The sequence below is a fragment of the Pinus tabuliformis genome, chromosome 8, assembly GCF_031772625.1.
Source record: "Pinus tabuliformis cultivar Carrire ecotype Pingquan chromosome 8, CPIR1, whole genome shotgun sequence".
Classification (NCBI taxonomy): Eukaryota; Viridiplantae; Streptophyta; class Pinopsida; order Pinales; family Pinaceae; genus Pinus; species Pinus tabuliformis.
In genome coordinates, this window is record NC_142294.1 from 1,962,917,635 (window position 1) to 1,962,945,338 (window position 27,704).

The window sequence follows — 27,704 nt, forward strand, 5'->3', positions numbered from 1 at the left end:
GAGAAGACCATCCACAGGACTGTCATCAATGAAGGTGCTTCCACCTGCATCATGTCAATTGCTTGCTGGAAGGCCATTGGTTCTCCTGCTTTGAACCAATCTCTAAACACTTTGGAAGCTTTCGATGGGTGCGATTCGCGACCCTTTGGTGTCTTACCTAACCTTGCCATTACTCTGGAAGGAAAGAAAGTGCAGGTCGAGGTAGAGATTGTTGACGCCAATCTCAATTACAATCTTCTACTCGGTTAGAGTTGGACCCATGCTATGCATGTTGTAGCCTCCTCCCTATTCCGTGTGATTCATTTTCCCCATCAAGGGAAGATTGTCATTGTCGACTGGCTATCTTTATTTGCCTCTTCCTCCTCGGATGACAATTTTCCGTACGTCAAGCACACTGGTGCTCCCTATGAGAGTGTGGGGGCATGTCTTTTCAAAGATTCTGCCTTAATGGGAACTTTTCTGCTCCCACCTCCTCATGTTGCCTTTGTCAACATGGTCTCGGTCAAACCTGATCCTTGGGTCATACCTTCACCAGATCTTGTTGATACCTAGGGCGAGGTTATGTTGCTTAGTCCTGTCGAAATCAATTATGTGGAAATGGTTTTGGCTTCGAGTTCCGCATCCTTTGATCCTTCTATTTTGAAGACCTCTCTCGATACGTATTCTCAATCCCGTGGCTTGGCACTTTGGAATCACCTGATCCCTTATCCGAGACCTTCCTTGCTGATGAAGGTATCATGGAAGTCACATCTCTCGAGGAACCACCTTGGGTCGATACTCATCATCGTTCCTCGTTCCTGGCTCGCCTGGCGGTCATGTCTATATGTCTTGATAAGTTTTCTTCTCAGATGCTTATTGACGTGTCAATTTATCCTGACATGGTTAAGATATTTCAACTGAGGGCACCTTTATGCCTTCATGGATTTAGGATTTTTCACCCTCCCCGCATTTTTACCAATTTCCCATCCTTGTAATGGGGTTGCCATTTGACTCGTAACCCTCCCTCACATAGGGGGCATGTGGGCAACGCCTTATATGAGTTTTACTATATTATTTGGCTGAGTCGATGCTTACTCGTCATGGCAATGGTAAAACTCCGGTGTTCACTTGTGTTGATTGATTACTCGAGTCCCAGCATGGACTCCCTCAAGAAGTACTATGCTTAGGTCATCTTGCATGGTCACTTGTGTACATTACTGTGTCATTCATTTTTGTGCAGTGTGGTTTGGTGTGTTGGTTTTCGAACAACTTTCCTGTTTACTATGTTTTTCTTTCTTTGTAGATGTCTGCAACTCCTCACATCAGTTTCGTTGATGGTGCTTACCGTAGTACCTAGAACCTATCATCCGCGGCATGGGATATTTATGACCCTAACGGTGAGTTGGTTGACCTTCAAGGTATTTGTTTACGTCGTACAACTAACAACATTGCTGAATATAGTGTGGTCATCAAACTGTTGTCAGAAGCCATTGCTCTTGACATTCAAGAGTTGGTTGTCAACCTAGATTCAACTCAATGGGCAATATTCCATCAGAAACCCTCAAATATTGAGAATGTATCTCCATATTTGTCTACTCGAAAGAGATTTTGATTATATTACATATCATCATATTCCTAGATGCATGAATACATTGACAGATGCATTAGAAAAATTATATGTTGGATAGACATTTATGAAACATGTGAAAAGATAAAACAAACCATTTGTACCATAGTAAGCAATAAAATACAACATATATATATGGTGATAATGTTTGATACATCAAAACCCCAAAAATAATATGCGTGTCCAAAATAACATCGACGGCTCGTAGGCCTCATATATCTATGGCACGCAAGCCTAAAAAAAATGTAAGTGCTGGACCAAGGAACTAATTAGCATGGTGATCGTGGTAGCATGATACAGCTCGTGTGACATGAGTCAACAATCGGTAGATCTGATCTGACACTCCCACCATGTGTCTCTGGTACTGGTGAGGAATGTCTCCCACCCGAGCATTCTCTAGGATACCACGAGTCAACCCCTCAAGGTTCCTCGCTATCTCCTCCTCGTTGTCACTCCCCTCCTGATATGGAGCGACAACATCAATCGGCCAGGCAATGCACCTGGCTATTGGGGACATCCCAGCAGGGTGCTCTGGTCCAACGTCTGCATTAACAAAGCAAAATTTTATAAACACATATATGACAAAAACAATTAAAAAATCTCAAAATTAAAAAAATTGATTTTTTACCCTCATCATCGAAATCCTCTCCATCTGATAGCGGCATGTTTGGATCTCCATGGAAGTCGGCGCCACTGTATGGCCAGTCCTCCACGACAATCTTCTATCATCGTAGCCATGAAAAGAATGCAGGTTTGTACGACATGTGATAACCCCTAATGATCTTTGGCATCAAACGACTCCAGCGGGCCATCCGCGGGTTGCGTGGTACGGGAGGATCTATCTCAGTCAACTGGTATTGGAATAGTGGCACCCGTTCCAAGAAAAAGGTCACTAGTACAGATCTGAAGCAAAATTGCTTTAGATTCCCCACCTTAGCTCTGGTCAGCTGGCGCTTTATGTTGATCTTCATGGTCACTACCTAGTTGAAGATCGTAGGTGTTGTGCAGTCGATAATGTACAAGAACTTCGACTGTTGGTATCATGCACTGCATGGGACCCCGCCACTTTGTTGATAGTCAATAGTAGCACTCTTAGTGTCAAATCCTGAACAGTGGAAATCTCAATCTCCCCACTCTTGGATTTGAGGGCCTCAGGGCAATGTTTAGCAAGCAACGAGGATATGCTTGCCCCAACCGGTCGTGGCTCGTACAAGTTTACTGTTTCCCCTCTTCGGGACAATCCTATGATGAAATATATATATGAAGTTTCTAACTCTAGCTCCTGGTCACCAATAACGAATACTTCTCGATTTATGACCCAAAGGCTAATTAGGTACCGAAGCAACTCAGGTTGGGCCTGCATCCCTAGTGTGAGAAAGAATTTGAGGAGCCCACAAGCCCTCAAAGCTTCTAGAAATTTGGATCATTCAGTGCCTGGGTGTCCACATCTTCAAGTTCCTGTTCTTTCTAGTCTACTATTTTCAGCGATTATTTCCTGCAAAAGCCATAGATTTGAGTCAACAATCATGCTTGGCCCATAAATTTCAAGTTTTAACGGTGATTTTGTGAGGAAATAGGGTTTTTTCCTATTCACGGTGCCAGCGAGGCTGTTTTAAAAACAGTTGTGCCGATGGCGCGATAGGCCGTGTTAATTACCCTCGTCCGGCGCAATTCCGTGCCCGGAAATTGCGCCCTTCAAGTCCGAATTTTTTTTGATAAAACCTCCCTCAAAAAATATAAAAATGGTTAAAAACAGGAATAAAGGACATGAAAGTGAAGATCAGGGCCTTGGCTCTTACCTGTAACTAGCGGCTCAGCGAATGACCTCTCAGATCTCCCGCAATCTGCTCCGAAACAATTGGGGAAAAAGTGAATAAAAAGTACTCACAACAAGGTAAAATGGAAAATGGTAAAAATGTATTTACTTTTCCCCTTTTTATTCAGTTTTTCATGAAAACATTAGGTTTTATAAACATTTTAACCTATTTTGCCTCAAGAATTAGATAATGCACTTTACCTTTTTGCTCAGCGACAGGTGATAGATGTTCGAGGATGATGACGAGTCACGTTTCAGCTCTTTTCTCGACTCGTTAAACTCATATGAAAAGATTGTCGAGTATTTTTCCCTTTTGACTCGTAAAAGAGAGTAAAATGGGGGGTCTGCTTTCAAGCTCTTTTCTGACCCTTTAAAAGTGAAAAGATAGTCGAGCCCTTGTCGTTTCGAACTCGTTAACAGATGTGAAACATCATGCACCCAGTATAAGTTTACCCCTTCTTCGGGCTGGGAGGCACTATTTATGAAAAAGGTACTCCTTAACTGAAATGGTCAAGCGGTTCTCTCAAGTATCCTTTTCTACCTTTTCGGGCTCAAGAGACACAAACATACGAAAAAGGACCATGTGGAGTTTTTTTTTTACGTGTCTTTTTCAAACTCTCTAAACATGAAAAGGATACTAAGTTACACCTTTGTCGGACTCATTAAAATATTAAACGACATCGGATTCATCACCATGACGAACATGAACTTCTCCTTCCTAGGGCTCGTTAAACTTACTAGGTCGGATTCATCCGAAGGATGAACTTACAGTGCAAGAATATGTTACCTCTTCAAGCTTGCACTTAAAAAATTATTTGGGATACTTGCCATAAATGGTGGGGGAAAATTTGGAAATCTAATCAGTTGTGTCGACAGCTCACTCTTGAACATGACACTTTCTGCTTCGTGTCAGGTTGGGATATCCTCCTTTGTATCGTTGACCTTCCTGGGTTGGGCCGTTCATTTTTGCCTTCCATTTGATCTCTGCCACGTCATCATGACCACCGATCCTATGGATCCAAAAGCTACCAAAATTCCAATCGTGTCGCCGATATGTTCAAGAGTTGTCCTTCTGCAGTTACATTTACCTCTGATTCTCTGTATCATCCAAAATCATTTTTCATCCTTTCGTCTCGTGTCAATGATGTGGGAAACATTATGGCCCTCCTTCGACATGGTCGCTTCCTATCGACTTCAACTCATTATCCGGGAAGTTGACCGAGAGACTCCCTTCCAGTACCTTAGAGCTTGCATACCCTAATGGCAAGTTCTTCGCACTCGATGACAAGTTCACATCATTGGCTTTCGATTGAGTGATTTCACGGGTGTTCAACTTCAGCTCCTCTATTCACATTCCATTATAGTACCTTGAGGACCATTGTCATTATTGGTGGTTTACCTCGCGCTTGTTAATAGTTTACGTCATTGACTGGTAATCAAGTGACTTTCTAGCATGTTCGATGTCAACACATCTATTCACATGTTAGAATTTGTACTTTGATCGGGTCGTGTTGGAGCGTAAGACCCTGGACTTAGATCACAAAAGTCCAGGTTGCGAAGTGATGTGACATGGTTATGTTGACATGCATGTCTCTTTCATATGGATGGTTGCGACCATACCATGAGTTATCATATGTGATCCTTCTCATTATTGGATGGCTACGACCATATCTTGGTTTCATTATGATCCTCTTTGGTGAATGGTTGTGCCCATAGCTGGATCCATTTACATGATCATTCTCTAGATGGCTGCGTCCATGCCATGATTCATGTATTATTTGATAGAGTCCTCAGTTATGTATATGTATATGTACTTACTTGCAGGTTTTCCGATGGCAGACTATGGATCCCCGCACTGATTCATAAAGCATTTCATCCCTTGTAGGTTTTAACCCCGTACAGAAATTACCTGCATACAAATTCTAAGAACAGAAAATAAGCAATGCAAGAGCATAACACATAAAACACATATACATAGATATTTCCCCTGGATCCCAAAACCAGGACTACTAGCTTGATTTTTCATTATGTTCCTTTCAATGCTATAATACATATTTATACATGCCGAAGCATCCAATACCATGGACTGAAAACCATCGCATCCAAAACCATGGACCGAAAACCATCGCATCCAAAACCATGTGCAAAAACCATAGGTAGTCCACCCATCCTAATATAGGGTCCAAAAAATTTTTTGCTCGGGGCATTGCCCCGGACCCTGTAGAGGGGGACTACTTGCACCCCTCAAACCCCTTGTCACCCCCCCACTGTGCAATCGGCGCAACGAAGGGGGGCCTCTGCCCGAACCCTATAGAGGGGGCCTACCCGCCCCCCTCAAACCCCCTGTCACCCCCCCACTGCATAATCGGCGCAACGAAGGGGGGGCTCTGCCCCCCCCTCTAAAACCCCATTTAACTACGTAGGCTAGTTGTGGAAATAATATAACACAACTCAACATTCTCCCACTTGTTGTTTTCTTTCCACAGGAGAGCTTAGTCATTTATCCAGCCCTGAAATGCCCGTTGTTTCTCTACACCAAGAGAACTTCTCAAAGCTCACAGATTTTGTTAATGCATCTGCAGTATTCTTCAAAGTGTCCACGTTTACCAGCAATACCTTCTTGTCTTCTATCATATCCCTCACAAAGTGATACTGGACATCAATGTGATTTGTCTTTGAATGATAAGCAAGGTTCTCTGCCAAGAAAATTGCACTTTGGCTATCACAGTCTATCCTTATAGCTCCATGTACTAACCCCATACTTGAAAACAATCTCTGCAACCAGATTGCTTCCTTGCTTGCATGAGTGGATGCCATGTATTATGTCTCTGTAGTTGATGGTGCCACTACAGATTATTTCTTACTCATCCAACTGATTGCACCTCCAAATAGGTTAAACACATACCCAATTAAATTTCTTGATCTCTATCTTTCCACTGCTTGCCATCTTCTTTCACCACTAGAATCGATCTCGCAGATCTCCCACTGAACAGGGTCTACCACAGGCCCGAGTGAAACCTCTCAACAACAAAGGTGTCCCCTTGAAGCCAAAACAACTCTGATACCAAATGTAGGTTTTAACCCCGTACAGAAATTACCTGCATACGAATTCTAAGAACAGAAAATAAACAATTTGAGAGCATAACACATAAAACACATATACACAGAGATTTTCCCCTAGATCCCAAAATCGGGACTACCAGCTTGTTTTTTCATTATGTTTCTTTCAATGTTACAATACATATTTATACATGCCGAAGCATCTAATACCATGGACCGAAAACCATCGCGTCCAAAACCATGGACCGAAAACCATCATGTCCAGAACCATGTGCAAAAACCATGCACAAAACCATAGGTAGGTCCACCCAACCTAATATAGGGTCCAAAAAAAAAATTCTCGAGGCGCTGCCCCAAACCCCGTAGAGGGGGGCTACCCGCCCCCCTCAAACCCCCTAGATAGGGGGGCTATGCCCCCCTCAAACCCCCTGGATAGGGGGGGATGCCCCCCCTCTAACCCCCCGGTTAACTACGTAGGCTAGTCATGGAAAGAATATAACACAACCCAACATCCCTCACTCTAGTTCACCCTTCACACTTTAGGGGCGCATCTGTTACACAACATTTTGTCACTGTCCCTGTACTCCCCATTCCTTGATCCTGGAGGACCTCTAAAGTGAACCCTACATTCTTACCCCTGATGAAGAAACCCCCATTGTGTCCCTCTTCAAGAGTAGAACAACTCCCTTTTGCACCATTTCCCCAAAATCTTCTGTTTTACCCAGTTTACAAGACGGACGCTAATGGCCCTTGTCCCCATCGTGCAAATATGCAGGGATTAACATTGTCCCTATTGCCGACCAGAGTGATTGAGCTTTGTTCCATTCGCGCCGGTCCTCTTATGGAAATTTTTCTAAATAAAGAGTCGAAGCTTCTAGCTCCAGAAGCTTCGTAACGGAAGTCTATTAAATGTTTTGGCGAGATGGGTTTGAAGATGTCAGTTTGGGCTCCTTTAACCTATAATGATGGAACTACCTCAAGAGATAAGACCTTCTACCATGAGAAGAGGACCCATCTCCCATCCATTCATCCTATATAAACCTCCTTTTTCCCAAGCACAAGCTAGTGTTAAGGTTGGTGTGCTAGTGCTAATTAAGTTTGGAGTAAATGACAAGCTATTCATAGTTGTAGCTCTCTAGTTGTGTGAGGGAGAAGTGTGAATTGGTTTAGTGTTAAAGCCTAAAGGGAAGAGCCTTAAAACTATTATTGTTGAGGCCATCATGGAATGCTAGCAGAAGTGTGTGGGAACCTGGTCTTATCAGAGGAGAACGACAACGCCAAGACAATGGTTGTAATCTCTTCTTGATTCAATATATATGCAACTATCGATTGATTTCCTACATGATTTTTCATCTTACATGTTCATGGCTTAATGTTTCTTGACTTGTTAAGTAGGCTGAATTACAATTTGTTTATTATCATGGATGTTGTTTGTTGTTGTTTACTTGTTTCAGGTATTTGAAGAAGGAAACGAGAGATAGCTGGAACGAGCAAGCAAGGACATCATAAAACGGGATAAGTGTACTAAGAGATAGGCCCTCTTAATTGGTTATAACCTAAGGAAATCTTCCATAGAATGTATCAGTTGTGGCTAGATCCATTATCGTGCTAGAGGAATTTGTTTGTGTCCGCACTTATAATTTTACTTCACCACATTCCTATATCTAGCACAAGAGTGTCAAGTGATGGTTGCAAATGGAGGAACCATAAATTGCTCTGGAAAATGACATACTATCAAGCTATCAATGGGAGAATATGTATTGAATAGTCCAATGATTTCAATTCCAATGGGTGGTGTTGACGTTCTACTAGGAGTCCAATGGTTACAATCATCTGGTACGATAGCTTCTAATTTTCAAGAACTTTTCTTCAATATTTTTTGTGAAGGAAAGGAAGTTGAATTAAGGGGTATCACAGGGAAACCAAGAAAGATAATAATCTCTAATGGCATGACAAATCTTATAAAGAAAGAACAATGGGGCGTAATTGCACAATTATGTTCACTAGAGGTTCAAACATCGAAATCATCTATTTTTCTAGATCTCCAAAAAGTCTTGGACAATAATTCCAAGGTATTTGAGACTCTTGAAGGCCTCCCATCTATTCTTGATCATGATCATGCTAATCATTTGATTCCAACAAGTGTTCCTCCAAACATAAAGCCTTACAAATATCCATATGCCCAAAAGAGTGAAATTTAATGTATGGTTGCAGAAATGCTAGAGGCTGATATAATTCAACCTAGTCAAAGTTCTTTCTCTGCTCCAGTAGTATTGGTGCACAAGAAGCATGGATCATGGTGCATGTGTCTAGATTATAGGGAGCTCAACAAGCTCACTATTAAAGATAAATTTCCCATTCTTGTCATTGATGAATTCTTGGATGAATTACATGGAGCAATTTACTTCACCAAGTTGGATCTTTGTTCAAGATATCATCAAATAAGAATGAATATTGAAGACATTCTAAAAGCAATATTTAGAACTCATGAGGGTCATTGTGAATTTTTGGTCATGCTTACTGGCCTACCAATGCACCTTCTACATTTCAAGGTTTGATGAATTCCATTTTCAAACCCTTCCTTAGAAAATTTGTGTTAGTATTTTTTGATGATATACTAATCTACAATAAGTCTTGGAAGGATCATGTTCAACATTTTGACAGGGTGCTCAAACTATATGAGGAGAAATAATTATATTAAAAAACCTCCAAATGTTTCTTTGGAGTATAGGAGGTGGAATATCTGGGTCATATTGTATCTCATGAGGGTGTTAAGGCACAAAACAATTGTTAATTTCTTAGACAAGATTGCCACTTGTAACACAAATGAGAAAAAGGTACATATTATTAAGGGTATACCTAGACCAATTTCTACCAAGGAAATATCATCCTCACAACTAAAAAGAGGTGCTAGGAAAAGGTTGTAAATTATTTGTTTTACAAGTAGAAGAATTTTTGCAGGAAACTAAGGCAAGAACTCTAGATGATCTGGATGTAGTACGGGAGTCTAAGGATGTGTTTCTGATGAAATTCCTAGGTTTCCACCTAAAATAGATATTGATTTCACTATTGAAATGGTACTTGGGGTCACAACGGCGTCCAAGGAACCCTATGGAAAAAGTATACCAAAATTGATGTAATTGAAAACGAAACTTCAAGAATTGTTTGATAAAGGATATATTAGACAAAGTGTTTCACCATGAGGAGCATCGGTATTGTTTGCGAAAAACAAAGACATTACTTTCAGGATGAGTATTGATTATACACAACTAAATAAGCTAACAATAAAAAACAAATATACATTGCCTAGAATAGATGACCTGTTTGATCACGTAAGAGGAGCCATTATCTTTTCCAAAATAGATTTAATATATGCTTATCATCAACTAAGGATTAAGGATGAAAACATTAATAAAACAAATTTTAGAACAAGATATGGTCATTATGAGTTTATTGTGCTCCTGTTTGGACTTATAAACGCTCCAACCACTTTCTTATGTCTAATGAATAATGTTTTTGACCAATATATGGATAAGTTTGTGTTGATTTTCATTGATGACATTCTGATTTATTCTAAGACACCAAAAGAACATGAACAACACCTAAGAATAGTGTTGCAAACACTTAGAGAACATTAATTTTATGCCAAATGTAGTAAGTGTGAGTTCTAATACGATGAGATTCAATATTTGGGACATATAATTTCCAAAGAATTGTAGTATACCCTGAAAAGGTCAAAGTAATTAATCAATATGTCCCTAAAGATGTATTAGATATCATATCTTCTATGGGAATTATAGGGTATTATCATTGATTTATTGAAGGGCTTTCTAAGTTGGCCTATCATATAACTGATTCGAATCGGATCCATAAACGACTGTCAAAGAACCGTGACTAAATCAGGTCAAACAAATCTCGAATGAAATCCAAAACAGTAATCGAAAACACCCTGAACCAGTGGCCATGGCAGCCGGCGTGGAACGACGAGGACCTCGGTCAAAGTGCGTTGACCGAGGCCCATGGAGATTACGCAGGAGGTCGATGTAGCCCTGGGAGCCCCGGAACGGGAAAAGGAGTTGATTTTCGATGTGCGCGCATCGCTGGGCAAACAGGGCCGAAATGGAGGGGCCTTAAGCCCTTGGTCATGTTGGGAGCTAGAGGACCGTGGGCGGAAAAAGGAAAAAAGGGCTAACGTACGAAGGCGGGACCCATGCCCTAGAAACCGACGGTTTTGATTAGGGTACCCTTGAACGGTAAGAGGTTTTGGAGAAAGAGGAGCGATCACACTCAACGATCGACGCGTGGTAGCGGAGGTGAGAGAAAAACCGTCGTGATCGCGCGTTATTGGTCGAGCAAGTCAACTGCGCTCGACGTGCGTATGACGTCGGATCTTGAGGAGCCCAAATCAGACAGCTGAGATTGCGCCCGATAGAAAGAAGTGGAATCAACAGGGAATTAAGTTGCGATTTAAGGGGATTTGGAATCTGTTTGATCTCCATGATGGAGAAAGAACGTATCCATGACATAACTGAAGAAATGAATCGACGAGCAGGCTGGCACTATTCCAATGGGGACACGTGGCTACTTCCCGAGCGTTCATGCTGACGCTGATTAGGGAACTCCCAGCTCGCAGGCAGAAGTAGAATCGACGTAGGCGGGAGAGGAATCGAATAGGCATAGGGATCGAATGACTAAAGCCATGAACAGAGACAATCGAATAAAGATTCAGAGAGAGGAGGAATAGAGAGGAGTCCAAGCGACCAAGAGAGATGGTGAATAGTGAACCCTGAGAGGGGGACTAAACACAGAGAACAACGAAGCCAAGCAAAGGAGACAAAGGGCCGAGCTGACCACAGGTAGCGTAGAGCACCAGAGAGCTTGAAGATTCAAGCCTTTCCCTAGAGGAATCTGTCTAGACTGAGCATCACATCTGGCTCTTTCCACTGTAGACCAAGGGTCACAGAGTTGGTAGGAAGAAAAAGAGTCTGTGAACTCCGAGTGGCTTGGGGAATCCAAGAACCACCCTACCAAGCAAAATCTGCTTCAGGAGAACTCACATTGAGTCCCTATATTGTAATTTCTCTGCTGTAAGACACAATAAAACAAGGCCACCACTGAAGTTGGACTGGAGACGTAGTCCTGGAGAATAGGGTGAACTCCTTATTTAAAAACTGTTTATGTCTTCTGTTACTTACTGTATTTATCTGTTGTCTTTCCACTTGTTTTCTGTGTATTGGCAATCTGATCGATCCATTGCTTAAATAACATAGAACACACACCATCACATGAGTCTGTAATACCTTTTGTTTAATAAATCTTTAATTGAGGTCACTCATAGGGTGATTATCAGATCAAGTGGTATCAGAGCTCTAGGCTGTAAGGTTAGACAAGCTTGTGTTGGTTTAGCTATGAATGCTTACTAGATCAAAGCTCAAATTAGGAGAAGGAGAGTTGGTGGAAACTAATCCTAAAATTGGGAGAGTCTATTCTCGGAAGACAGTGTCAGAGGAAGGTTCTATAGGGCCAGACCCTTAATTCATAGAAAGTTTCCTAGCTATAAAGTCTATGGTAGAAGAAATGTATAGGGACTTTAGAAAGCATGAGGATGAAGATTCATTAGGCTCTAAGCAAGATAAGGAAGAAGATGAATCTCATTCCCATGACCACTCCAAAGGAAAGGGGAAAGAGGAAAGCTTTCTCACACCTCCTAATAGCCCTGTGCATAATAAGAAAGCATCTTTGATTAAGTTAGATGTTAAATTTGATTTGCCTATATATGATGGAGAGCTAAATGCTGAAAAGTTGGACAATTGGATAAGACAAATTGATGTGTATTGCAGGGTACAAAACATAGACTCAGACAAGAGTAAGATTCAGCTAGCAAGCCTACGCCTAGGAGGCATTGCCTTGGTTTGGTGGGAAGGAAGAACCCAAGCTGATATGAAGAAGCATGGTAAGACCATCTCTGTCTGGAGTGAATTTGTTGCTGCAATCAAAAAGCAGTTCTATCCATTGGCCTACATGCAACAAGCCATGATGAGTTGGAAAACTCTTCGCCAGTTGAAAGGGAAAAGTGTACAAGGGTATACTTAAGAGTTCAGAAAGAGAGCATTGATGTTGGGTATCTCATTAGACTCACCAAAGACTCTTTTAAAGTACATTGGTGGTCTACACAGCTACATGAGGCATACCATCCTCATGTTTAATCCCACTAGTATAGATGAGGTATCTGTACAAGCTACTCATCTCGAAGCCAGAGGAAAGAATGGAAATCTAGAAGTTGGGGGACCATCCCAACCCACTGTAAGCAAGAGAAAGGGGAAAAAGAAGCAGAAGTGGAAAGCAAGGGAGGCTAACACTGCACAAAAAGGTAAAGCTTCATGCACTCACTGTAAAAAGGAGGGGCATGATGATGAGCACTGTTGGATTCTGCATCCAGAGCTAAGACCTAAGAAGTCCGAGGGCAAGAAGAAGAAGACTACTGCAGCTATTCAGAAAGATTTGGGGTCAAACTCGGGAGATGAAACAATCATTGCAGCCATAGGTATAAAAGGTAAGAATTCTGAAGCATCTACTAGTAATTCTGCTCAATCTGTTATTGATGAAGAACATGAGAGAAAAAGACATGAGCTTTTCCATATTCGAGTTGTTTCCAAAAATCAAAAGATTGATACTTTGTTTGATAGTGGCTCACAAGTAAATCTGATTTCTGAAGCAATTGTAAAGAAATTGGGATTAGCAACTACACCTAATAAGAAACCATATCCATTAGGATGGTTGAATGATAAAGCACAACTACAAGTGACTAGACAGTGCAAACTCAAGTTTTCTTTTGGGTCAGCATTTGTAGATGAGGTTGAGTTAGATGTAATTCCTTTGGATATATGTGGAATTATTTTAGGAAGTCCTTACTTGTATGATAGAAAAGCTATTTTCTATAGAGCTAAGAACAAGTATCTACTTGTTAAAGATGGAATCGAATACTTTGTAAGGGCTCATAAGCTCAAGAATAATTATACTCTCATAAACTCAGGATAGATGAAAAGAATGATACATTCATGCAAACAGTTCTTACTAATGGTTGTAAAGGAAAGGAAAACTGATAAAACCAATGTATTTGAGGGCTGTAATGCTGATGAGCAAACTGATATAGAAAATATTGTTTCAGAGTATGATGTCTTGTTTCAAGAACCTCAAGGTCTGCCACCCAAAAAGGGAATAGTACATGATATTATTTTGCAGCAAGGTGTTCCTTTGCATAACATTGGGATGTACAGGTTATCTGCTTTAGAGAATGCTGAAATCAAGAAGCAGGTGCAGGAGATGCTCGAGAAAGGGTTCATCAGGCCTAGCACGTCGCCATGTGGGTCACCAATCGTTTTGGTGAGAAAGAAAGATGGCTCGTGGAGAATGTCCATTGATTACCGAGCACTGAATAAGATAACAATAAAAAATCGTTATCCCCTTCCTCGCATAGATGATCTCTTAGATCAATTGAAGGAAGCTGTTTATTTCACCAAGCTGGATTTGCATAGTGGATACCATCAGGTCAGAGTTGTAGAGCAAGATGCATGGAAGAATGCTTTCAAAACAAAGCAAGGATTGTACGAATGGCTGGTTATGCCTTTTGGCCTAACTAATGCTCCTGCTACTTTCATGAGATTAATGAATGAAGTACTCAGACCTTTTCTTGATGATTTTGTTATTGTGTATTTGGATGACATTCTGATTTTTAGTAAAACGTGGGAAGAACATTTAAAGCATGTTAAGCAGACATTAGATGTTTTGAAAAGAGAAAAACTTTATGTTAAACTCTCCAAATGTGAATTTGACAAAACCTCTCTAAATTATGAACCTTGGTTGCAATGGCTTTTCCGTGCAGGGATTCAATTATAGAGTTCAGGCTTCTGTGATCCATATAAAGTTTGTGAGAGATTTTTCGGCGAAAATCACATGGAATACCATTTGTCGATGTGTTTCAAACCAACTAGTGTGGTTCATCGTCCTATGTGACCTTAAGGAAGTGGAATCGATGGAAACATCACATATAGTAATCCAACATCAACTTCAGGACCCACAAAAACCAATGCAACACTTGAGACAACTTGGCCTTGGGTCCTATTGAAGTTTTGACCATCTTAGCCTCATTTGGTCTCATGCTATAGGCACGACAATGTCCAGAAACCCAATGTCACTCTCACAGACTTATGTGCCAGCGTCCAGGGACCCAATTTGCTAGTTCTGTGTCAGCGACCTTGGGATTTAAGCCACTTTTTTAGGTCTAGAGCCTAGGTCACTGCCCATAATGGAGTGATAGCTTAAGATTAGTAAAAGAGCATGAAAATAATGATATCAAAGCAATAAGTTGAACAAGACTTTAACCATACCCCTACTAGTCAAACAAATCATCAACATGTAACCTATAAGTGTAAACAACAAAATTAAGAGTAGGGATCTCATACTTGTTTGGGAATCGCTATGAACCATTGTTCCCTCAAGTCATTTGCTGCATTATCATCTATTAGGCCATAGATACATTATCCATTCATTTACAGGTAAAAACATGTTGAGAGCTATACATAGCTGCTGGCATAAAACATACATATAACAAGCATAACAAGGACAAAACTATCATAAACATATCAACCAAAAAATCCACATATACATCAATACATTTACACATGAGAATCAAGGGAATGAATTTCTCATTAATAAATGCAATAATCCAACCGGAGATGGGACTACCATGTTCCACCCGACCATAGATTGACTGAGCCAAGTCTCTCTTCAGGCAATCACCCCTGTGCCATTTTCAAGCATGAATGTGGGACTCATAAACACACCAATAAACACCAACAAGCATGGATGCCACTGGAGTTCTCTGCCTACACCGTGAGAAATTTGAGTGCCTCCCAGTCTCTCAAGCTTTACCGTAATCCACAGTCCAATCCAGGGATCACTAGGCCCTACACTGAGACACACTCTCTAGGCTTTACCATAGATCCCATCCCGTGACTACTAGGGCCAACAGAGAGAAATCCACCTCTTGGCTTTACCATATATCCCGCCATTCATCGACAAGGATTCTTAGGCCCATTGAGGCACACAATCTGGCTTTATTGCAATCCACAGTCCGGTTCAGGGGTTACTAGGCCAGTGGCTTTACCGTGATCCACAGTTTGGTTCAGGGACCACTAAGCCATGTGTTTGTTAGTTCGGAGATCCACCCCACTCAACATTGAATCCATGCGGCCATCCCGCATTAACCAAATATGAGAAACCCATCTCATCAAAGCTATCAAGAAATGACAAGGCTAGGCTGAAGAACACTGTCACACCTAGAAAAACCCATGCCATGATAGAAAAAAGACACATGCAATACCATGCATGCCAAATCTAGCAAGGAAAATACACATGCAAGTCGATACCTGCAATGAAGCCTGTTGTAGCTGTTTGATCCTACCTTTCCCTGCTTGATCTTTGCTTCCTCTTGCCTTCTTTGCCTTTCTTGCTCTAATGCCAAAGTGCTCCAAGAAACTCTAAGTGTCCAAGAGTGAGAGAGAGAGAGAGAATAATGAGAGAGCTCCAATGCTAAACTGACAAAAGGTTAACTTTCACCTCCTTTTTATCCTAATTTCTATTATTTTCATAAATAATTGTGCCAAAAATGCCATTTTGTCTTTCCAAAATATTAGCCATAAACAACCAAATGAACGCCCCCTAGGATGTCTTGCCTAACATTCAACTTTGAATAAGTGTCCCATTAAGTGGTTATTGTTTTTAACTTTTATTACATGAAATTTTCACTAGGGTTGTTACATATTACCTTTTTTGAGGGATCAATATTCACTTGAGAGTGTGATTTTCCTTTTTTTGGTTTCCCTTATGGCGTGGTTAGGATGGAGGCAATGAAGTCACAAGAGAGGTTTACTCCATCAGTGGGCCTATGGGCTTCTGGAGGGGCTTTATGGGGTTTTGAGGAGTTTCTATGGGATTCTATCACATTTGCTTGTCATGTTATATCATCCGCACAACTTGCATTTTGTTTCATTGCATTTCGACAACTTTCGAAAAACAGGGTTATTATTGAGCCTAACTCAATTAATTAGGCTTAAGGTGACATTCCGGAAGGAATACTTGATGGAACACGTTAGTGTAATAGCTCATTGGAACCAGAGCGAGAAGACCTACAAAATCAAATGGCGGGAAGTGACTTTCAATGGCATAAGGAGGGATGGTGACCGATTTACCATTTTCCTAAATTAAATAGGTATTCTAATTAAAATTAAATAAGAGAAAAAGTATTAAGTGATTAAAATAATAATAATAATATTGGGTTCAAAAAAGTTCCATAATATCTATAAAGAGAAGGAGGAGACTATTTGAAGATATCTTGGAGTTGAGTATTTTTATTGTGGAGAAGTTTAGAGAACTAGGAGTTCTTAGCTTCAACAATAGCCCCAAGACGGAAACCATTGAGAGTAAGCGAGTACCCATCTTTCTCCGTGATGAATTCATCCAGAATTCACAGACTCCCTAGTTTCAACAATAGCCCCAAGACAAAAACCATCTAGTTGTTCAACGAGAGTGAGCGAGTACCCATCTTTCTCCTTGGTGAATTCATCTAGAATTCACAAATTGTGCTTAATAGTTCAGTTATTTTGGTGACCGATTCAATGTTGTAACAAGTATCTTTGGGAGTCCATCCTCTTAGCCATTTCCAACACATTATATATTCTTTATTTAATAAAATTATGTTATATTTTTCATATATTTTATCTTCTCGATTATTCAAATGCAAAATATATATCCAAATTTACCATTAATTTTATGGTTTAATTTGCATAATCTGTTTGTTAAGTTGACGGTGAAAATTTCTAAAGTAATTTTTCGGCAAAAATTATATTATCAAAGCTGGCTTTTCTTGCCGGTTGGAAATTTTTATGGCAAATCAATTTCAAAATTATTTTTGAATGTCTGCTGTGACTTATTATTTTGGCCAAATCTATCCTACATAGAGATCGATTTATGCCAAATTCTTTAGCCAATTATTTATTCAAGCCGAATGTTTTGGCATGGAATATTATTTTAAAAAGGGTCATGAGCGAATTTTATTAAGCCGAATTATTAAAAAGGGGCCTGATAAATTTGCAAATTTTATCAAGCAAGATTATTAAAAGGGGGACGTGAGCAATTTTTATAAGTTTTGGAGACTGAATATTTAATATATTTCGCCAAGTTTTATAAGGGAAAACATTTAACATTTTTTATCATGGTTTTGGAGACTGAATATTTAACATATCCCGCCAAGGTTTATAAGAGAAACCATTTAAAATTTTCCAGAAGCCGTGTGCGCAAATCGAATTCACCGAATTAATTGAGGGACGCGAATGTATTTTGAGCAGACTATTCATTTGTCCGTGAGTAAAATTTTGAGGATGGAGGCCACAAGCATTCCGTTAGGGGATTGAGGGTTCTGCGTGCACGGCTCAGATCGACTTGGAGTCTGCTATTTTCGAAGGGGCAATTCTGGACGCAGGGAGGACCACTCTTTTCTGGACATGCATATTTATATTTTGTTTTGGCAGGTCGCATTCATCAATTCCCCAGACCGAGTTATGTTTAGGTGTCAACGAGCCAAATTGTACCCAGTGCCAAGGCCGATTATTGTAGGGAGCCGCCATCTCTGAGGGAGATCTAAGGCCAACAGTGAAGAGAGGCCGAACATTCCAGTTTGAAGGACGAAATTCCATACTGTCATTTTTGGAAGAGTTTTGCAGCCTTGGGAAAACCGCATTCTTCACTGTTTGTTCAAGGCCTCAGCACTACACACAGTTGAAGCGTATTTGTTTGTGGGCTTTTTACTTTTGGCTGGGCGTGTTATCTCTTCACTGAAGTTCAAGTTCACTGGTTTCCGGGGGCAGCGTACCATTTGCTGTAGGATGTGGCTGCTGTGTGAACGGTTTCCTTCCTGTGGGTCGAAGTTGCATAGGATGTGAGTGCCAAGGGTATCTACCTATCAGCATAGAGTATCCACGAGTTTTCGTTGTTGCTGTGCGGGCATTCTGGGCGTGGCTGAAGGCTGAATAGTTGGCATCAAACAGTGAGAGACTTCCACCTGGAATACACCGCTGAAATTGCCTCTGAATTTACTCACTGCACTGAAGGTTGCCTTGGTGGAATATATATCAGGTTCTACTATTCTTAACTGCTCACTGTGTATTTAAATTTTCAAGCAAGGAAAAGTTGTTTGTATGTTGTCATCGTTATATAACAGCAGTATATAAATTTCTGGGTTTGATATTACAATGTAAGCTTGTTTTTAAGTCTGTTGGTACATGTTGGAGCATTGCACGATAATTATGAAAAATTACCTACAGCACATCACCATCTAACTGTTTGACGAAACTTCTCAATAACCATACATCAAATATACCCACAAAACTACTGGTATAACAGAGGTACTTTTACAAGGAAATTCTACATATTTCAGAGGTGGATCACCATCATTCAGTACTGTCAACATCATCCCATCTCTGTCTACAAGGGAGAATCGAAGCGGTAGAAGGACTGAAGTCATTAAATATTCTTTGCTGGTATATATATATATATATATATTGCAAGACCGAGCTTTGAGTTGAAGCTTCACTTCCATCTATGATCAGGTTCCTTATGTCCTCTGTTAAAGTCACATTATATCCAGTCCAGTTCTGTTATAAAGTTTTATCAGTGAATCCTATCAATTTCCCGAGTATGGTATTGCTCGAGTCCTGCCCTGTATCCTGTGTTGGGAGAGTTAATGAGATGATGTTCACATGTTGCTAAGTCAAGCTACTGCTGAGGAGTATGTACTTGTGCATATTGTCATTGGTCTGTTGTCTTTCTTGCTGTACATGAGGGCTGATATAATTGTCCAGCCATGGCTGAGTTGAATGTAAGGCAGCCTTGCATTCTGCCATGTGTTTGCCAATGCTAGTTGTTAGCTGTTATGAATAGCATTGTTGAGTGTTGGGATGTGGTGGGAGAGTTTGTCAGTCAAAATCATGCACAAAACAACTTGATGTTCTTGTCATTCTTCAGCGAAAACATGGATCAAACCTTTATAAATTCCCTTAATAAATTAGCAGCAGCAAACAACAGACCTTTTTCAAAGGGGATGCATACTATTATTCAGCAAGAGCGGCTACAAGAAGAGCATGAGATGGGATATAAATGTCTTCCACTTGGGACAGATTTGAGATTCATGGGGTTTACAGTGAAAACCCTTCTCAAACTAGAAGAGCTAGACTTACTCCTTTTCAAGGTGGATCAGGTAGATGGAAAAAACTTAATTTGGACTCCAAAACCAGCCATGCTTGCTTTTGTATAATACAAGTTTTTGAAGCACCCTTGTGAAGGGGTTAAACTTCCGATTGCCTCCTGTCTCAGTAGAATCATGATGCTGACCGTACCTATATCCCCTTATAATGATGACATTATGAATAGAGTCTTCAGAATGATAGTACACAGAGGAGATGGCAGAGCTATAGTAGGAGGAGGTTCCTTATGACTTCCGGAATGAGGATTCTTCTTTTATAGTTGAGACCATGGGTTCTCGCAAGGATGCCTCTGAGGAGCATGAACCGTCATATAGAGATGTTCATAGCAGCCCAAACATGCATCCATGTTTGATGGGAGAGTGTGGTGAGCAACAAATGGTTTCCATGAGTGATGAAGGCTGAGGAGGAGATTGGCGAGGCGAGCTACCAGTGATGATTTAGCATAAACAACACATAGTGGAGCACAATGTGCATGATGGGCTATTTTTGGAGAGTCAGCGAGTGGCTCATGTTGAGCCCTTGATGGAGGATGAGCTGTTGGAAATACTGAGGGGAGTGAATCGGTATTTTTTATCAATTAGTATATTTTTAATTCCACAGAGGATTACTTGTTATTAGCATCAGATAAACATAAACATCATCAACACCATTCAACAATGCATAACACATAGAGACAATACACACAAAGATTCCCTCTGGGACAAAAACCACCAAATGCTTCTTAATATTTGTCTTCAAAAGATTTACATCAAGTTTTCAGCTCCAATTGAAGGAGGATCCAACCCCTTGATTTACAGTTTCCAACTCCTTGATTTACAGGCTCCAACTTGTAGGACACCCCAATGCCTTGTTTACCAATTGCAACTAGGAGGACGCTCTAGTGCCCTAGTTTACAGGCTCCAAGCTGAAGGTGCTCCAACACCTTGTGTACCAGCTACAATTGGATGAATGCTCCAACGCCCTATGCAAACTCCAACCTGCCCTAGCATCACCTTGCCACCCTGAAGTGTTATTAGGATCCAACCCGAAGGAGACTCCAGTCTTCTGCCCTACACCACCCAACCACTTTGTTAAGCCGACAGACCACGTTTTACTATTTTTAGACTGGATCCACCTGTGCTCTAAATCAATATAAACAAACTGAAATATAATCATTGCTGCTTCTTCTTAGTATGAATCTCAATGTCAAACCTTGGCAACCTCATGTTGAGAAATCTAGAGGGCAGTAGTTAGGATGATTTCTCTATTCTTGATAATTGCTTGTGATGTCTTTTTACTGTTTCTCACTTATTAGCTTCTTCTCTTATTATTATGTTTGTTCTTATCATCAAATAGCTACCAAAATAAGAAGAACAATAGCACACAAGAACACAGGATATAGGATGTGAGCCAGGGCCAAAACCTCTCCACTTGAGAGGAAAACTCGTAAATCTTTTCTCTTCTTATCTAAGTCACCTGACACAGGGACACATGACACGTAGGACACGAAAATTTTGACAGCGACACGTAGACCCTCCAGGGACACGTGACACGTAGGACACGAAAATTTTGACAGCGACACGTAGACCCTCGGAACAGGACACGTAGGACACATTATATATATATATATATATATATATATATATATATATATATATAGTACTTACTACTAAATATATATTCCTTACACAAATTCTCATTCATGATACAAATTCAGACATAGATCTAGATTCTACATTGTAAATTTAAAATTTGTAAGTTGTACAATGTAACATTATGCATACAAATACAATTGTGACAGATTCATCAATGATCCAATAGGAGAAAGACAAGAAACTGTAGTTTTCTCATTAAGTCATCAAAATTAAAATGTGTTACGTAAATAGACCGTAGCAGTAATGCCAATGGAAAATAGAAATAACAAATACAAAACAACTACAAGGTAGTAGGTAGCTCATGAGCCATCAATCATCATCATCAAAATCAACATCATTGTCATGGTCACCACTGCTCTCCTTTGTTGCATCCTCCTCCTTTGTATCCAATGTAATCTTTGCATCTGCTGGTGTGGAGGAGGACCCCTCAAGAGTATCACCATCATCAAAGTGACAAGCTCTAGCACTGGGTCATTAAGATCCAAGTTGGCCAATGGCAACTCAACATTGCTGTTCAAACCCATATCATCAAGAAATACATCCCACATCTTTGTCTTTCCCTTCAACCACTCATCCCTCTGCCTGTAAATAAGACGAAGGTTGGTGTGCACATACACCATTGTCTCTTCCTTGGACTACTCAAGCCTTCTCTTCTTGACTATACAAATTCCCATATGTGCTCCAATTCCTCTCGTAACAAGAGGATGAAATCACTTGAGAGAGGAGCCTCATGGCTAATTGTTGTAGAGGAGTGTTTGTTGCCCCATGAGTTGCTCACCAAGGATAGGGCTTCTTAGCCCCCTGTCTCTAATCGCATCATAGCCTGCAAATCACCCAGTGCCAGTGGAACACTATGCAAAAGAAACCTCCACCTCATTAAGGGATGCTCTATCCTGAAATATCCACCTCAATGCATCATTCCTCACCTGTGAAATTTCACCATCCATGCGAGGAGGGAATCTGTGAGAAGGTCCACCATTCAGCCACTTATGGCTGTAGTATTTTGGGTTCAATGAGTGAGCCAAACAATGCAAATGTGTGAAATTCTTGTCCCATCTGCTGATAAGAATATCCTGTATGGTGGTGAAGAAGGCCTTTGATGATGTCTCATACTCGAGGCACTCACTCTGTAAAATAATGGTCCTCACGGACTCAATCATGGAATCCAATCCCTCTTAAACCTCTCCTAGGATGGGGTGGTATGTATTGCAAATCGTAGCAAAGTAATGATAGGGTCCATGATCTTAATAGTGAGACCTACCTTCTCCCACCAAGCATCATCTAACACTATGTTCTTGACTCTTTTTGAGGCTGTTTGATTTGTCTTTCTCCAAAACGACCAAAACTCTGAAATAACCTTGGCCCCGAGAGCGGTCTTGACCTCCCTCAACCTCTTCAACATGATGAATGAAGAGGCAAACCATGTATCTGCAATCTTCAACAATGTTAGATGGGTGTACTCCAAGACACGATGGACAAGAGAATCCCACTTTCTAAGACACTATGGACACGAGAATCCCACTTTCTAGGACACGTTGGACACGAGAATCAGACACATGTCTGATTCATGGGATTCGGGACACGAGGGGGAAGGGCAAATCCAGTTTCTTAGCTTCTTATAGATCCTTCAATTGACGAATTCCAAGATCTCTAGACCAAGACCAATAACCTTCTAAGACCAAGTCCAACCTTCTTGATGACGTGCTTCCTTTGTCTAAGTCAAACCCAGTTAAATCTCTTCCAGCAATATAACTTCGACCCCTAGCTACAGAATTTCGGCCTCTACTGCAGGTCTGACATTTTCGTCCCCTGCCACTGCTATTGCATCCACGTGTGAGCGAAATTTAGCCTTCCAAGGCCACCAACAACTTCGCTTGGCTTGCTTCTTCGTCTAGGGCTAGTAGGTGACCTATTAGGTTCCTCTTTCAACAACTTTGATCCTCTTCCAACAACTTGAGAATTTCGACCTTAAAGCAGTAAACCCTAGCCTTCCTTCTTTGCATGAGAGAGAGAGAGAGCCCAAATGTTAATTTTAGGTATGTTCTATGCTTAGAGCAATTTACTTCAATTTTTCCATTTAGGCTCAATATCAATTCCAGATTAGCAATCACATCAACATGATAGTAAAGTGCAGATAGAACATAAACATAAACATCAGAAAATAAGCCAACACAAGAGGACACAAGATGTGGCACCAGCCAGGGACAAACCTCAATGTGGGGAAACCCTTGATCAAATCTTCTTATATTCTTCAATAGTTCAGCAGAGAGAGAGATAGTACATATACATTTGAAGTCAACACTTTGACTTGCCAAGATAGGAGATCAGACATCAAAGATATTCACCATGAAGATGACACAAGGCAACAGATGATAGGCCAAGAACAACTCAACCAAATACCTAGAATATTGAAGCTTTCCTTCTATAAAGCTCTTCCTCCTTTTGCTGCTTCATTGATCATGCCAAGGCTATTGATTTGGCACCTTTCATATCTGATGCATTTTATGGCAGACCTGGACACTAGATAGAGCACAAACGCTGAGAGCTACAACACTCTAAATAAACCCCACAGTCCAGCTATTGACTGCAGCTTGCTGACACACATTTGCTCCAACGATACACAACCTTATAGGGTTTGAACGCAACACTTAAAGAGGCCTCCAACTGCTGGCTATGGCCTGCGGCCTAGCCCAACAGTTAACTGTAACCTTGTCCCTTCATATAGTGACTCAATCAGTCTTTATGCAGCAACCCCATAAATCCCCCTCATTGGATACTTTTGCCCAGCATATCATACCCAAACAATATAGAAATGGCCATGCTGTCACCTACAACAATGTGGCATTATCCCAGCGGCTAGGTGACTGCGTAAGACCTCCTTTTGGACAACGACCAGCTGTACTGCCTATGACCATCCTCTTGTAGTTGCAGATCACCTTCTCGCTGTGAAACAACGTGTAAGGGGTTCTTTGAGTGCTTTAATGACAACATGTTGAAGACACCTTAGTATAGGGTATAAGGGCTTCTTTGAATCACCGTTCACTGTGGATTGAAGTCACCTCTTGACATGCAGTTTAGGCTTCAGGATTGCGGCTAAGATGTGCTAGTTATCCTTGCTTGAACAACACCTAAGTCATATCCTTTAGGACTGTGTATGAGTCTCTTTCTTACTGCGGATTAGGAGTTTATTTAGGCTCCCTTTGACTGTGTCTAGCTGTGTATAGAGGACTGTGGCTAGGGATTTTATGGAGCTTCCTTTGATAGCGTATGGAGGCTCCCTTCGACAACATATGGAAGCCTCCTTCATGACTGCGTTAAGTGCCTCCTCTTGCTGCATACACACCCTCAATGACTGCGGCCTAGGACAACGTATTAGGGCATCATTTTGCAGTGGTTAGATCTCCTTCAGGGTTGAGATTAGAGCTTCTCCTTACCTGCGTTTAGCCTCTCCTAGGACTGCATAGGAGAGCCTCCTTTAGGGCAGCGTAGGTGCCTCTCTCCAACGTGATAATCATCCTCCATGACTGTGTCTATAGGGCCTGCGTCTAGATGTCTCATGACTGTAATTTAGGGCAGCATATAGGTCTCTTTAGACAACGTCTAGAGCTAGGGCATCTCCTCTAGGGTAGCATACTCTCTTAGGGACTCCTCCTTCCACCAAAACCCAAACAAGTGGAGAGGAAGAGATCACAAGAGATGTGTGTACAAATGACTTGAAGGCCACCTCTATTTATAATAAAACTTTGAGGACAAGTGGGGGTAATTTGATTGCTGGTCGACCTTGATGAATTGTCACATAACACAAATAAATTCATATCTCCATGCATACATGTCAGAATCAGATGATATTTAGATCAATCCTACACCTCTCGACGAGAGGAATCCAGGAAAAATATTAGCTGCCATAAATAAGAAAACCCACATGGAGTTTGGCCCTAGTTTCCAATGTTAACACCAAAACACTTCTTCTTTCGTCCTTCTCCTCCTTCGCTTAGATTGTTAAACACACATGGACAACACAAGAGATATGAAAGATAAAACATGTAGTTCATTTTTTTATTAACATGAGATATACATTTATAGTACAATATGTGACTCTTGGGTTTCAGATCCCAAGGTCTCTTGGACTGCTTTGGTCTATTCGGCTTCCACACTAACCCATTTAGGATTAGGTGTCCAACATTCCCCCCCTTAATCCGAAGGGTTATGTATGAGTCCAAGAAGAGAGCTGTAATACAAAATGTGCAAAAAATGCATGGCAGCACTAGGCTGAATGTGCTCTATGAAATGTTGGTATAAAGGGCAGTGGTTTAAGGATGACCACCAACACTGGAACGCTTAGTGCAGTTCCCGGAACTCTTCCAAAACTGGCAAGAAACTGAAGTTTTCTGCTAGAGGAAGTGATCCTATTGTTTTAAAGAGGGAAACCTTCAACCATAAAAGGGAGGTCTCACCCCGCATAAAAGGTAAAACTTCAACCTGAAAAGGGAAGTCTCAACCTGTGATGGTTTAAGGATAACCAACAACTCTGGAATGCTTAATGCAATTCCTGGAACTCTTCCAAAACTGGCAAGAAGCTGGTGTCTTCTGCTAGAGGAAGTGTTCTCAATTTTGTTCCTAGAATTCTTCCAAAGATGGCAAGAAGCTGAAGTCTTCTGCTAGAGGAAGTGTCCCAGATTGCCAACTGAAGGCATGTTCAGGCATCTTTGTCTCTGGCTACAACTCTGAAACTGGTGTGGCAGGTTGTGGCTCAAGCTTGCTTGATGTGGCTTTGAAGCTTGTAGATGACCATCATTTTCCCCCCTGTCAGATACAAGGTGAGAAGATGGAGAAAACTCAACTGCAAGACTGTTCAATACTCTGGAACAAGTTCTGACATGTGTTTGGAATATCTTCTTGGCTGTTGATGCCCATTGCCAAGAAGCGATCCATCCAAGATGAATCTTTGTTCTTGCAGGACGTTTGTTTTTGAAGCATCTGTGTGAAGAATGGCTGGTTTTATGACAGTGCTTACATGGATGAAGATCAAAACAGTGATCTTTCAGATGGCCAACTCGGTCACAGTGTTGGCATTTCACGATCTGTTGTTGTTGTTGTTGCAGTGGAAGAGGAGTAGAATCTGGAACAGCTGAAGCTGAACTGTCATGAGGAGCAGGTGGACTGTCATGAATGAATCCAGCACTCTGAAACTGAATGGGCTTTGAGTAGTCTGGAATATGAAAGGACAAGTCCTTGTCATATCCAAGACCAGTTCTATGCTTGTTGTGGACAAGCTGTTCCCAAGGTCTGATGATGGGCTTGGGAAGTGCAGACTGAGTTTCTGCATCTGCATGTACACTTGCTGCTTTATTGGGTACTGGATCTGAATGAACTTGAACAATATTGACTTGCTGTTTATGGGAGTCTGCTTCATTGTTCTGAACAGAAACAGGTTCAGAATGACTCCTTTGTTTTAATTCTTCTTGCTGCAATTGTGATTCAGGCTGCAAAAACTCTATCTTTTCTTGTGCATATTGTAGACATGTTTGAATGTCTGAAAGAGAGGCTTTGTTAATTTTGACTGTGCTGTCAGCAGTGGACTTGATTAGAGTTTTTAGTAACTCTAATAAGCCATGAATTTTCGCCATTATTCGACCAAACAAATGGGCAAAGTGTTAAGAAACCAAATGCACAGTGTTGCTTCGCAATAAATGTGTCTTTTTTTTTTTTTTTTCGCAAAACAGATGATATCAAGCAGTATTCAAGGCAGACTCCATCAATGAGGAAAAGCAGAATTCTTTATAGCATGAAGGCTCAATCTTTTGTCTACAAAAATGTGTTTACAATCAGCTCGAATCAGTGCAGCACTTTACCAATACACCGCCGTGGGAAGACACACCATTAACCACTTTGCATGTTCAAAGGTTGATTCTCGATGGAGGAAATATGGAAAATACAATTTATGAGACGGAGACAGCGTAGTAAAAAATACCATACCATAGACAGCTTAGTAATGTAATAGACAACATTAACTTACAGCTCAAATAAATAAACAGCCTACACAGCTACACTGCCAAGATATTGTTGATTCTTATGATCGCATTTGGGATGTTGATCGAAACTTTTCACCAAGCCATCTCACTGTGGGGTTTGATATACCAGAGAAAATAGTTCTGGAGTTCCAGAGAGCCCTCCTGATGCCGTGCTTCAAACAGCAAGGATATTGGTCTGAACAGATACCTTATCTTACAACTTCCAACTTGATGAGCCGATGTATTCTTCTGCCTGCT

The 27,704-nt window shown here is 40.9% G+C and overlaps 1 pseudogene across 1 annotated transcript in view; it reads left to right on the forward strand.

Annotated features, from left to right (window-relative positions):
• The first annotated feature begins 17,719 nt into the window (after positions 1-17,719).
• The window catches only part of LOC149244315 (putative RNA methyltransferase At5g51130 pseudogene), a 54,038-nt pseudogene continuing 44,053 nt past the window's right edge, over positions 17,720-27,704 (forward strand). Inside the window, exon 1 of the transcript XR_016246726.1 lies at positions 17,720-18,674. The product of XR_016246726.1 is annotated as a putative RNA methyltransferase At5g51130 pseudogene (transcript). The remainder of the gene's footprint in view (positions 18,675-27,704) is intronic.